The sequence below is a fragment of the Nerophis ophidion genome, linkage group LG12 (assembly GCF_033978795.1).
Source record: "Nerophis ophidion isolate RoL-2023_Sa linkage group LG12, RoL_Noph_v1.0, whole genome shotgun sequence".
Classification (NCBI taxonomy): domain Eukaryota; kingdom Metazoa; phylum Chordata; class Actinopteri; order Syngnathiformes; family Syngnathidae; genus Nerophis; species Nerophis ophidion.
This window is the reverse complement of record NC_084622.1, coordinates 28,262,784-28,276,809: the sequence shown is the minus strand read 5'-3', so window position 1 is coordinate 28,276,809 and position 14,026 is coordinate 28,262,784. Positions and strand designations below refer to the sequence as shown.

Here is a 14,026-nt window from a genome sequence, read left to right as displayed (position 1 = left end):
TTCCACGACCAGGACGAAAACCACACTGTTCCTCCTGAATCCGAGGTTCGACTATCCGGCGAAGCCTCCTCTCCAGTACACCTGAATAAACCTTACCGGGAAGGCTGAGGAGTGTGATCCCACGATAGTTGGAACACACCCTCCGGTCCCCCTTCTTAAAGAGAGGGACCACCACCCCAGTCTGCCAATCCAGAGGTACCGCCCCCGATGTCCACGCGATGCTGCAGAGTCTTGTCAACCAAGACAGCCCCACAGCATCCAGAGCCTTAAGGAACTCCGGGCGGGTCTCATCTACCCCTGGGGCCTTGCCGCCGAGGAGCTTTTTAACTACCTCAGCGACCTCAGCCCCAGAAATAGGAGAGTCCACCACAGATTCCCCAGGCACCGCTTCCTCAAAGGAAGACGTGTTGGTGGGATTGAGGAGGTCTTCGAAGTATTCCCTCCACCGATCCACAACATCCGCAGTCGAAGTCAGCAGAACACCATCCGCACCATACACGGTGTTGATAGTGCACTGCTTCCCCTTCCTGAGGCGGCGTATGGTGGTCCAGAATCGCTTCGAAGCCGTCCGGAAGTCTTTTTCCATGGCTTCCCCGAACTCTTCCCATGTCCGAGTTTTTGCCTCCGCGACCGCTAAAGCTGCACACCGCTTGGCCCGTCGGTACCCGTCCACTGCCTCCGGAGTCCTATGAGCCAAAAGAACCCGATAGGACTCCTTCTTCAGCTTGACGGCATCCCTCACTGCTGGTGTCCACCAACGGGTTCTGGGATTACCGCCACGACAGGCACCAACAACCTTGCGGCCACAGCTCCAATCAGCCGCCTCGACAATAGAGGTTCAGAACATGGTCCACTCGGACTCAATGTCCCGCACCTCCCTCGTGACATGTTCAAAGTTCTCCCGGAGGTGTGAATTGAAACTCTCTCTGACAGGAGACTCTGCCAGACGTTCCCAGCAGACCCTCACAATGCGTCTGGGCCTGCCAGGTCTGTCCGGCATCCTCCCCCACCATCGCAGCCAACTCACCACCAGGTGGTGATCGGTAGAAAGCTCCGCCCCTCTCTTCACCCGAGTGTCCAAAACATAAGGCCGCAAATCCGATGACACAACTACAAAGTCGATCATGGAACTGCGGCCTAGGGTGTCCTGGTGCCATGAGCACATATGGACACCCTTATGTTTGAACATGGTGTTTGTTATGGACAATCCGTGACGAGCACTAAAGTCCAATAACAAAACACCACTCGGGTTTAGATCCGGGCGACCATTCTTCCCAATCACGCCTCTCCAGGTTTCACTGTCGTTGCCAACATGAGCGTTGAAGTCCCCCAGTAGGACAAGGGAATCACGCGGGGGAGCACTTTCCAGTACTCCCTTGAGTGTACCCAAAAAGGGTGGGTATTCTGAACTGCTGTTTGGTGCGTAAGCACAAACAACAGTCAGGACCCGTCCCCCCACCCGAAGGCGAAGGGAAGCTACCCTCTCGTCCACTGGGTTGAACTCAAACGTGCAGGCTTTGAGCCGGGGGGAAACGAGAATTGCCACCCCAGCCCGTCGCCTCTCACTGCCGGCAACGCCAGAGTGGAAGAGGGTCCAGTCCCTCTCGAGAGAACTGGTTCCAGAGCCCTTGCTGTGCATCGAGGTGAGTCCGACTATATCCAGCCGGAATTTCTCTACCTCGCGGACTAGCTCAGGCTCCTTCCCCCCCAGTGAGGTGACGTTCCACGTCCCAAGAGCTAGCTTCTGTAGCCGAGGATCGGACCGCCAAGTGCCCTGCCTTCGGCTGCCGCCCAGCTCACAATGCACCCGACCTCTATGGCCCCTCCTATGAGTGGTGAGCCCATTGGAGGGATGACCCACGTTGCCTCTTCGGGCTGTGCCCGGCCGGGCCCCATGGGGACAGGCCCGGCCACCAGGCGCTCGCCATCGTGCCCCAACTCCGGGCCTGGCTCCAGAGCGGGGCCCCGGTGACCCGCGTCCGGGCGAGGGAAATCTGAGTTCATTTTGTTGTAATTCCATAGAAGTCTTTGAGCTGCTCTTTGTCTGATCCCTCACCTAGGACCTGTTTGTCTTGGGAGACCCTACCAGGGGGCATGAAAGCCCCCAGACAACATAGCCCCTAGGATCATTGGGACACGCAAACTTCTCTACCACGGTAGGGTAGCAGCTCAGAGAGGAGTATATATATATATATATATATATATATATATATATATATATATATATATACATATATACATATATACATATATATATATATATATATATATATATATATATATATATATATATATATATATATATATATATATATATATATATATACACACACACACATGCAGTGTACTGTAAAGTTTAATGCCCTGCCACTTTACTTCCATTTGATTCCCATTGTTTCATTTTGTAAATACTGACTACATAGATCAGGTGTAGGGAACCTAGGGCTCTCGAGCCAAATGTGGCTCTTTTGATGACCGCATATGGCTCTCAGATAAATCTTAGCTGATGTTGCTTAACACGATAAGTAATTAATAATTCTGCTGGTAATCACAGTGTTAAAGGCCTACTGAAAGCCACTACTACCGACCACGCAGTCAGATAGTTTATATATCAAGTACAACCCATTTATCATTTATCATTTATCAATGATGAAATATTAACATTGCAACACATGCCAATACGGCCGTTTTAGTTTACTAAATTGCAATTAAAATTTCCCGCGAGGTATCCTGTTAAAAACGTCGCGGAATGATGACGCTTATGTTGACATGTGCTTATGACGTTATTGGTTGGAGCGGACATGTTCTCCCAGCATCACACACGGCTAAAAGTAGTCTCTTTTCATCGCATAATTACACAGTATTTTGGACATCTGTGTTGCTGAATCTTTTGTGATTTGTTCAATTAATAATGGAGACGTCAAATAAGAATGTTGTTGGTGTAGAGCAGTGGATTGCAGCTGCCTTTAGCAACCGAAACACAGCTGGTCTTTCTTTGTTTGTTGTGAAGCTTTAACATACAGCGGTCAAGAGAACATGTTTCTCTACGTCAACCAGCAAGTTTTTGGATGGGAAAATTGTGATATTACCGGAGACTTGAGTGGATTATGCGACCTCATCCTGCAACTAAAAAAGGCAGCTGTGATCTTGGCTCTTCGTATTCCCTCAGAGACACTGGCGTTCACCGCATCCAACTTTCAGGTATGACTTTATAATTTTCATTTATTATTGGTTACCTTCAGAATAAAAATGTTATTAAAAATAATAAGAGATGCACGCATTTAGTTGTTGTAATCAGGGAAAGTCGAAATAAAAGAGGAGGCATAGAATTCTCTTGTCAGAGCGTGGGACGACACTGTACAAGGGCACAGGTCTACGCGTTTCTCCTCATTGAGCTAAATTGAATCCAGTCTCTGTTTAATTTCTTGCTTCTTGTCTGTTTAATAGATGTCATCAGTGTTTGAACTTGACAGTTGTATTCAGTGTCAATAATATTATATTGCTCTCACGGAAATATATTTTTAAATATTTGGCTTTCATGGCTCTCAGCCAAAAAGGTTCCCGACCCCTGACATAGATAGTATTGGACATCAGAAAGGTAGTAATATAATACAACAATGAAGGAAGCCATATTTTAACTATATTAGAATTTGCATTGTAAGTTTACATGCAGTAAAATACTGGGTAATAATTGCATTACTTTCACAGTAACATCTATTGTAATTTACTGTAAAATAGGAGGGTACTGTGATTCTTACAGGAAATTGTTGTAATTTTACAGAATATTTAGATCACAGTACATTACTGTGAAATAATACTGGTGTATGCTTTAAAATTCACATATTTTTTTACAGTGCATAATCCATCTATCTTCTTCCGCTTATCTGAGGTCGGGTCGCGGGGACTGCAGCCGAAGCAGGGAGCCCAGACTTCCCTCTCCCCAGCCACTTTGTCCAGCTCTTCCCGAGGGATCCCGAGGCGTTCCCAGGCCAGCCGGGAGACATAGTCTTCCCAACATGTCCTGGGTCTTCCCCGTGGCCTCCTACCGGTCAGACTTGCCCTAAACACTTTCCGAGTGAGGAATTCGGGTGGCATCCTGACCAGATGCCTAAAACACCTCATCTGGCTCCTCTCGATGTGGAGGAGCAGCAGCTTTACTTTGAGCTCCTCCCAGATGGCAGAGCTTCTCACCCTATCTCGAAGGGAGAGCCCCGCCACCCGGCGGAGGAAACTCATTTCGGCCGCTTGTAAACGTGATCTTGTCCTTTTCATCATGACCCAAAGCTCATGACCATAGGTGAGGATGGGAACGTAGATCGACCGGTAAATTAAGAGCTTTGCCTTCCGGTTCAACTCCTTCTTCACCACAACGGATCGATACAGCGTCCGCATTACTGAAGATGCCGCACCGATCCGCCTGTCGACCTCCCGATCCACTCTTCCCTCACTTGTGAACAAGACTCCGAGGTACTTGAACTCCTCCACTTGGGGCGGGGTCTCCTCCCCAGTGCATTGTCAATATTATTAATAGTGAAAATTATAAAGGTGGAAATTTTTAGGCAACTCACGATTCAATTTGATTCCGATTCTTGGGGTGAGGATTTGATTCAGAGTCGATTCTTGATTCAACACGATTCTCAACACAAACTTTTCAAACCAGGTTAGATTCTACAAAAAAAACTCCTCTTGGCTGCTGATGTATGACTTATAAGTAGTGTTGTCTTTTTTCACATTTATTTTTTTATTTTATTTACAAAAATCACAGAATTTTAATTAATCAAATAAGAGAAAATGAGCACCAATATGATTCAGATTAAGAGACTGTTCAAACTACAAGTTTTCACAATGTACACAGAACAAGAATTATGATGAACATCTTGAACCCTTTTTTTTCCTTTTTTTTTTTTGGAGACAAAGATCATTTATGTATTTCATTTTTTTTTATTATTACTATGGTATAGTATTTATTTATTATTTATGTGTTTACTGTTCTGTTACAGAGAACAAGGTAATAGGATAAAATTGCTATGGTATGATATGGGGTAGGTTTATATAAGCTCTGCTTCTTCCTACTCCTTTTCGGACGTGCTGTAATGAAACAACTGGAATTGTGTAATGCATTACATTGCATCGAATGCATGTTCCAAATAAACTGAAACTGAACTGAACTGAAAAAAAAAATAAAATAAATACAACTCCAACCCAATCCCAGTTAGGGTTTCCAAAGCAACAGAGAAGGTATACAAATACAACTTTAGTTGTGTTTTTTATAAACTGTTCTCCAAAATTACGTATTGATTTAGAATGGGAACATATAAAAATCACGATTAGAATGGGAAACGATTTTGTTTGAGCACCCTGCAGAAAATATTCGGATAGTTAAAAAAACAAAAAAGAAGTGTGTGCGTGTGCGTGTGTGTGTGTTATTGTATTTCTAACCTTCTTGAGACATCAACAAGGAAAAGTACCTTCCATATGAGGACCAAGTTAGGACCAAAACGTTGCATCATTGCATCTAATAGAGAATGTCCCATTTGCACCCCTGGTGGTGAAATCTATCAAAATTAGGATGTACCCAAAAAGGAGGGATTTTTCAAATTAACTGTGTCACTTTTAAAAGTGCTCCCCCTCTGGTCAACATATGAAATAACAAATGTGTGTAAAAATTTGAAGTGCTCCCCTTTGCTTAACACACTGGTTCTCAAACTTTTTTTGTCATCCCCCACTTTGGACAATGGGGAGTTTTCAAGCCCCACCTGCCCCCATTGCCCAAACAGAACGCTAATGCCAAGCTTAATATTTTCAAATTTATTGAACATCAAGTAACCTCAAGTTGTATACATTCAAACTCAATAACATAAAATAACATCAAGTTCGATATTAAATAAAATAACTGTGCAGCCGTGGTATAACTTGCATCAAGTTCAATAATAAATCAAATAACTTGCATCAAGTTCAATAATAAATCAAATAACTTGCATCAAGTTCAATAATAAATTAATTAAAAGTGCCACTTTTTCGTGTTTTGATCAAATTTACCACGCTCACAACATCTGTTAAAACCTCATTGAGTTCAGGGCTGAGCTGCCTTGACGCGAGTGCTTCCTAGTGAATGACACAGTGTGTCCAATGTGCATTTGGCGCAACCCTCTTTATTAGAGCCTGCAGCCCGTTTCTTGACCCTGCCATGGTCTGTGCGCCATCAGAGCAAAAGCCCACACAGTTTTCCCATTTAAGGTTGTGTTCTTTGAGGAAACTGTCCATTATCTTGAACAGCCATCAGTACTGGCTCTATTTTTTTTGTATTTGCAAAACAGCAAATCCTTGCACAGTGACTCGCCATTTACAAAGCAGACGTATGCGATGAACAGGCAGTCTTTATTGCCGTCAGTAGCTTCGTCCACTTGTAAAGCAAAATTATTTTATTTTAATTGTCTACGAGTTGTCCCTCAAAATCACTTGCAATGTTGCATATACGTCTCGCAACTGTGTCGTTTAACAGTGGGACAGCTTTTAATTTTGCTGCGCTTGTCTCGTCAAGCATGACTGACACCATGTCTATTGCAGCGGGGAGAATTAGCTGCTCTGCTATTGTGTGTGGTTTTTTTGCATTGAGCAATTCTGTATGCAACTCTATATGAAGCCAATTTATCCATTTTGTATAATTGTGGTCCACACATTAGCCTGCTACTTATCTGCGCGAAAGTTTCTTCCGCTTAGCCCCGCCCCCATTAGTTACTGTTGCATCTGTCTAACTCTCGCTCCGACCTAAAAATTTGAAGCCTACCAGAAAAATAAGTAATTTACATTAATTTATATAGCGGATTTCACAGACACAATCACAAAGTGATTTACAGTTTGTATAGAAAATGGGGTTGTAAAAAAAAATCTAAGAATATAATTTAAAAAAAATTAAAATACAAAATTAAAGTGAAATTTCCTCCCATTCCTCGCGCCCCACCTGTCATGTCTCTATTCCCCACCAGTGGGGCCCGCCCCACACTTTGAGAAACGCTGGCTTAACATATGTAATAAGTGAGTGTAAGAATTTCAAATGCACCCCCTTTGGCCAAAATTAATAAAACAAATGAAATAAATATGTATATAAAGACATACTGTAATAACTTGAAGTAAATAATGAAGATTAAAAACCAATTACAAAAAAAACAACAACAATAAATTTGTTTGTATATTTGTATAGTTTGTACATATTAATAATGTTGTTAATAGAAATCTTTACATATCTAGAGAGGGTGGTCTTAAAGAGGCAGGCATTTTTCGGAGTGCGCAAGAAGGTAACAATTACAAGAGAGAGAGAGAGACTGTGTGTGTGTGTGTGTGTGTGTGTGTGTGTGTGTGTGTGTGTGTGTGTGTGGTCATCAGAGTATTGTTTGTAAAGCACTTTGTTTTACATTTCTTTTAAGTATGAAAAGCGGTTTATTAATAAAGATTGATTGATTGAGAACCCTCAAAAGAGTAAACCACTGTTCTCGGGCTGTCAATCAAAACTTAGCATCATTTTTGAGGCTGCATGTTACAACTCTTGGATTGTGTACCTAACGATGTGACCAGTGAGTGGACATAACAGTCCAGATGCATGTTTGAGCTAAATTGATTTCAGAAATAATAAATATTCTTCTTACCGAAGATGTAGTGTATACTGATGCCTCGTGTGAGCAACACTCCTTGTCCTTGGTTGCCCAGCAACCAAAGGAAGAAGACTGAGTAAGTTATACAAAAGGCTTTAGAAAATAATAAATAACAGCTTACGCAACATGTCGTGTTCCTTCTAGCTGTAGAGATTTTGGGCGAATAAAATTATGTCTGTTTTACTTTCAGACCGACAGTATCTTTGATTCCATCCCAGTGCGATTGGGTTATGTGTAGCTGCAATATAATATAATAACAACAGAGGGCAGCCAAGAGTGAATCGTCTCCTCTGTGGAGCCTCCATTGGTGTGAATTTAGCTTGTGGGTTGCCAAGTAACCAACATCCCATGAGGACCAACGATATATGAATCTAATTCTGTCCCAGATGGAGAATGTATCTCCTCCTTCTATGCTCAGGGAAAGTTGAGTAACCCTCCCATCTGGACAAACAGATTCAATGAAAAGGCACAGAATCTGGTACTTGATAACATTTTTTGGAATACGGAATAACTCGGTCATGAGATCAGATGATTATTACTTTTCCATAGTAGCCAATGAATCACATTATGCTAGGCGGGGGATGATGGGAAATGATCTGGTATTACATTTGCAGTAAAATATATGAACAATTGGCACAATGGTTGACTTCCATTCCTGACTGTCTTCTATCAGATAGTGGGAGACGTTTGCACAATGCCTGTGTTTTCAAAAAGTTGTAAATCTTTATTGTTTTACAGTTCTCTTTTATGCCTTTTAAAATGAATGTCTTAACGCAGGGGTCACCAACCTTTTTGAAACCAAGAGCTACTTCTTGGGTACTGATTAATGCGAAGGGCTACCAGTTTGATACACACTTACATAAATTGCCAGAAATAGCCAATTTGCTCAATTTTCCTTTAATAAATAAATCTATATATATATATATATATATATATAAAAATGGGTCATTCCGTCGTACATTTTTTTTTCCTTTTACGGAAGGTTTTTTGTAGAGAATGAATGATGAAAAAACAGCAGAAAACACGAAAAAAATGCAAAATTTAATTTTGAAACATAGTTTATCTTCAATTTCGACTCTTTAAAATTCAAAATTCAACCGAAAAAAATGAAGTGGAAAAACTACCTAATTCGAATCTTTTTGAAAAAATAAAAAAAAAGAATATATGGAAAATCATTAGTAATTTTTCCTGGTTAAGATTTATTTTAGAATGTTGATGACATGTTTTAAATACGTTAAAATCCAATCTGCACTTTGTTAGAATATATAACAAATTGGACAATTATTTCTACCAAAGACAAATCATTACGTGTTCTATATTTTCCAGAACAAAAATTTTAAAAGAAATTCAAAAGACTTTGAAATAAGATTTATTTCACAAATATTCTTTGTCGAAAAAACAGAAGCTAAAATGAAAAAATAAATTGAAATGTATTTATTATTCTTTACAATAAAAAAACATATACTTGAACATTGATTTAAATTGTCAGGAAAGAAGAGGAAGGAATTTAAAAGGTAAAAAGGTATATGTGTTTAAAAATCCTAAAATCCTTTTTAAGGTTGTATTATTTCTCTAAAATTGTCTTTCTGAAAGTTATAAGAAACAAAGTAAAACAATTAATGAATTTATTTAAACAAGTGAAGACCAAGTCTTTAAAATATTTTTGGGGATTTTCAAATTCTATTTGAGTTTTGTCTCTCTTAGAATTAGAAATGTCGAGCAAAGCGAGACCAGCTTGCTAGTAAATAAATTAAATTTAAAAAATAGAGGCAGCTCACTGGTCAGTGCTGCTATTTGAGCTATTTTTAGAACAGGCCAGCGCGCTACTCATCTGGTCCTTACGAGCTACCCGCGTTGGTGACCCCTGTCTAACATATTACTTTTCTGAAACTGCTCTGTGACATGTGTTAAAGTTAAAGTACTAATGATTGTCTCACACACACACACACACACGCACACACACACACACACACACACACACACACACACTAGGTGTGGGGAAATTATTCTCTGCATTCGACCCATCACCCTTGATCACCCCCTGGGAGGTGAGGGGAGCAGCGGTGGCCGTGCTGTTGATCTCTTGGCCAGGTCACCCTTGTGAAAGAGACCTTGATCTCAATGGGTTTCTTATCTGATTAAATAAAGGTGGTATTGTATATATAATATGATCTATGAAATGAAGTCACCTGACACAATATTAACCTGTAACTTGTCAGGTACAAAACTTTACATTACTCGCCTATATAAATCAACCATTTATAAATTAACCTGTACAGATCCACATCCAGAGCTGTATTTAAGAAAAAAAAGACAGCCAGATAGTTGGCAGAACGCTACGTTTTATTTTAAGGTGCATTTTTTAAAGCTTCCCCCTGTTCCTGTATACACGGGAGGGCTTCAACTAGGCAGTAACTATTTAACTGGGTATAACTGTTATACTTTTCTGCTGGCCTAACATAACCAGAAATCCTAATTAAAGATCAATGTTTTTTATTTATTTTTCCTAAATATTCTATTTGTGTCATATTATGCTTCTTCCAGCGCTGTTGTTTTTAGTTTTAGTTTGTATCCAATCAGAATTCAGCTAGCTTATGTTGCCATGCTGTACCAAATCTGCCCCAGGCCTTCAGATTCAGCAATGCGGGCGCACATACAGTTGATAGACAGTTGCAATAGCCAATCAGATCATAAGTTGTCAGTAAGGCTTTCTAGCGGGCCTAAATCCAATATATATTGAATGTTATAAGCTAGGTAATATAAGAACTCCATTACCCAGCATGCCAGAGTAGTGAAGAGAATGGCAGTAGCCCCGTTTAGCTTGTTGAATGTAGCCATGTTATTGACGAGCACGCTGTGGAGTAAACTTTCAAAAGTCAGCCAACACGCCTCGTCTGCATCTTTTATGATCAGACAAGACAACACATATATTTGCAATGCCATTTTCAAGAAGGATATTTAAAGAGAAACTACATCTTGTGAGACAATGTCGGCTAACCCCGGAAGCTAGCTAAGCTATCCCGGTCCCACGATTCGATTCAATATCGATTCTTGGGGTCACGATTCGATAATATATCGATTTTTTCGATTCGATTCTCGATTCAAAAACGATATTTTTCCGATTCAAAACGATTCTGTATTCATTCAATACATAGGATTTCAGCAGGATCTACCCCAGTCTGCTGACATGCTAGCAGAGTAGTAGATTTTAAAAAAAAAAGCTTTTATAATTGTAAAGGACAATGTTTTATCAACTGATTGCAATAATGTAAATTTGTTTTAACTATTAAACGAACCAAAAATATTACTTATTTTATCTTTGTGAAAACATTGGACACAGTGTGTTGTCAAGCTTATGAGATGCGATGCAAGTGTAAGCCACTGTGACACTATTGTTCTTTTTTATTATTTATAAATGTCTAATGATAATGTCAGTGAGGGATTTTTAATCACTGCTATGCTGAAATTATAATTAATATTGATACTGTTGTTGATAATATTAATTTTTGTTTCACTACTTTTGGTTTGTTCTGTGTGGTGTTTGTCTCCTCTCAATTGCTCTGTTTATTGCAGTTCTGAGTGTTGCTGGGTCAGGTTTGGTTTTGGAATTGGATTGCATTGTTATGGTATTACTGTGTAGTGGTTTGTTGGATTGATTTAAAAAAAATAAAATAAATAAAACTAAAAATCGATTTTTAAAAAATGAGAATTGATTCTGAATTGCACAACGTAAACGATTCAATTCATATTCGAATCGATTTTTTCCCACACCCCTATATATATATATATATATATATATATATATATATATATATATATATATATATATATATATATATATATATATATATATATATATATATATATCAGCACCACATAAGATATGTTTTAATTGCTGACACGGGTTTAATGATTTTTAAATGGGCCAGAAAATAACCCGTTTTGTACACTGTTGACGTGGTTCTTCCATCCATCCATTTCTACCGCCTGTCCCGTTCGGGTTCGCTGGAGCCTATCTCAGCTGCATTTGGGCGGAAGGCGGAGTACACCCTGGACAAGTCGCCACCTCATCGCAGGGCCAACACAGATAGACAGACAATATTCACACTCACATTCACACACTAGGGCCAATTTAGTGTTGCCAATCAACCTATCCCCAGGTGCATGTCTTTGGAGGTGGGAGGAAGCCGGAGTACTCAGAGGGAACCCACGCAGTAATGGGGAGAACCCGGGATTGAACTCAGGACTACTCAGGACCTTTGTATTGTGAGGCACATTCATTGACCCCGGCACCACCGTGCTGCCCTGATGTGGTACAATGCCTAGTAAATGTGTTTCTGTATAGTATTTCTCCAGTTCTGGTCATGTGGGGACATTAATGATGGTATTTTTAGAGGTAATCATTGAAGTCAGACATCACCGAAGGCCTAGGTGGGAAACGCACGGCCCGCCACTGGTATAACACCATACCGGCCCCCTGAGTTCAGTTCAAAACTTGGGACACCAACATTTTTGCAACAAATTTCTAAAACCGTGTGTGCCCTGTTGTATAGAGTAACTTGGATCACTGTAAACACATTGGTAGATCATTGACATTTGAAGCTTGCTTGCAAACAACACTGTGGTCAAAACTTGTGATTTACATAACTGAGGCGTTCCTCATGGCACCTTTTTAAGTCCTGTCTTTATTTGACAGTTACATTTTTTTTATTGTATTTATGTGATTTATGTAACTATGTGTTGTTGTTGTTTGTTTACTGTAGATACAGTCAGTTTGTTCAAAGCATTTAGTTATACAAGTAGTGTTCCTCTAGGTTTCATTTTCGGTCTCACTTTTTTATCATTTAGGCTATTTAACTATAGTGGCAAAGACATTTTTTTGCAGAAGGTCATTGAAACAACTGAGCATTCCTGTAACTCTGACAAAACAAATAGACCACTACTTTAGAGGACGCTGGTTCTTTGCCAAGGTCCTCAGCTTTCTGGAAATGTCGGGAGGTTTATTTTTGATTGCATTATGAAAACCAGAAACTTTAAAACTGACTGTTGGAGCGCTTCTTCTCTCAAAAGCGAAGCAAATAAATACATACTTGTCAACATTTGCATTTGTAAATAAAGGATATCAAGGAAAAGTCTGGTCTTTCCTCAATAATTCCCACCTGCATCAAAATGCCTACAGAGTGCAACCATGTTTTAGTGGTGTGCTTTTATTTTGAAGGCCTGACTTTACTCGTATATTAGAGTATGTTTCACAAATGTTTACAACCAGACCGGCAAATGCTGCACCAACGTACGAGAGGATTATTTTCATGTCCTGTGTTTTTTAAATGCCAGATAAATATGGGGAAACTATTAAAAAACAAGGACAAAATATGTGAGCTTATTATTGAAAAGCAAAAGAGTATGCAAGGAAGGCAAGTGAGGGAGGTGATACTGTAAATGTTTTCATGTTTGGCTGTAGGGACATATTCTACTCTTAAAACATAATCAAAAAGTGAATTTTGCATAATACAAGAACTTTAAACCTGCTTAAAGATGTGTTTCTATTGTTATAATGTGGCACACTGAAATATATTTACTTGCATCCAGCCTTTTGTGTTGCATCTGCTTGCACATTAGTCTTTAAACATATTACAAAGCCCAAAACCAGTGAAGTAGGCACATTGTGTAAATCGTAAATAAAAACAGAATACAATTATTTGCAGATCATTTTCAACTTATATTCAATTCAATAGACTGCAAAGACAACATATTTAATGTTCAAAGTGGAAAACTTTATTTTTTGCAAATATTAGCTCATTAGGAATTTGATGCCTGCAACATCATTTAAAAAAGCTGGCACAAGTGGCAAAAAAGACTGACAAAGTTAAGGAACGCTCATCAAACACTTATTTGGAACATCTCAGAGGTGAACAGGCTAATTGGGAACCGGTGGGTGCCATGATTGGGTATAAAAGCAGCTTCCATGAAATGCTCAGTCATTCACAAGCAAGGATGGGGTGATGGTCACCACGTTTTGAACAAATGCGTGAGCAAATTGTCGAACAGTTTAAGAATAACATTTCTCCATTTCTCAACAAGTTATTGCAAGGAATTTAGGGATTTCGCCATTGAAATTTAAAACTTCTATGCGAAGCAAAAGCCATTTATCAACAACACCCAGAAATTCACTGGGCCCGAGCTTATCTAAGATGGACTGTTGCAAAGTGGAAAAGAGTTCTGTGGTCTGACGAGTCCACATTTCAAATTGTTTTTGGAAACTGGATGTCGTGTCCTCCAGAACAAGGAGTAAAAGAATCATCCGGACTGTTATAGGTACAACGTTGAAAAGCCATTATCTGTGAAGGTATGGGGGTGTATTAGTGCCCAAGGCATGT

General features: G+C 39.9%; 1 protein-coding gene across 2 annotated transcripts in view; it reads right to left on the bottom strand.

The window, feature by feature from the left end:
- The window catches only part of LOC133563236 (growth arrest-specific protein 2), an 83,280-nt gene that overhangs the window by 13,480 nt on the left and 55,774 nt on the right, over nucleotides 1-14,026 (bottom strand). The window lies entirely within an intron of this gene.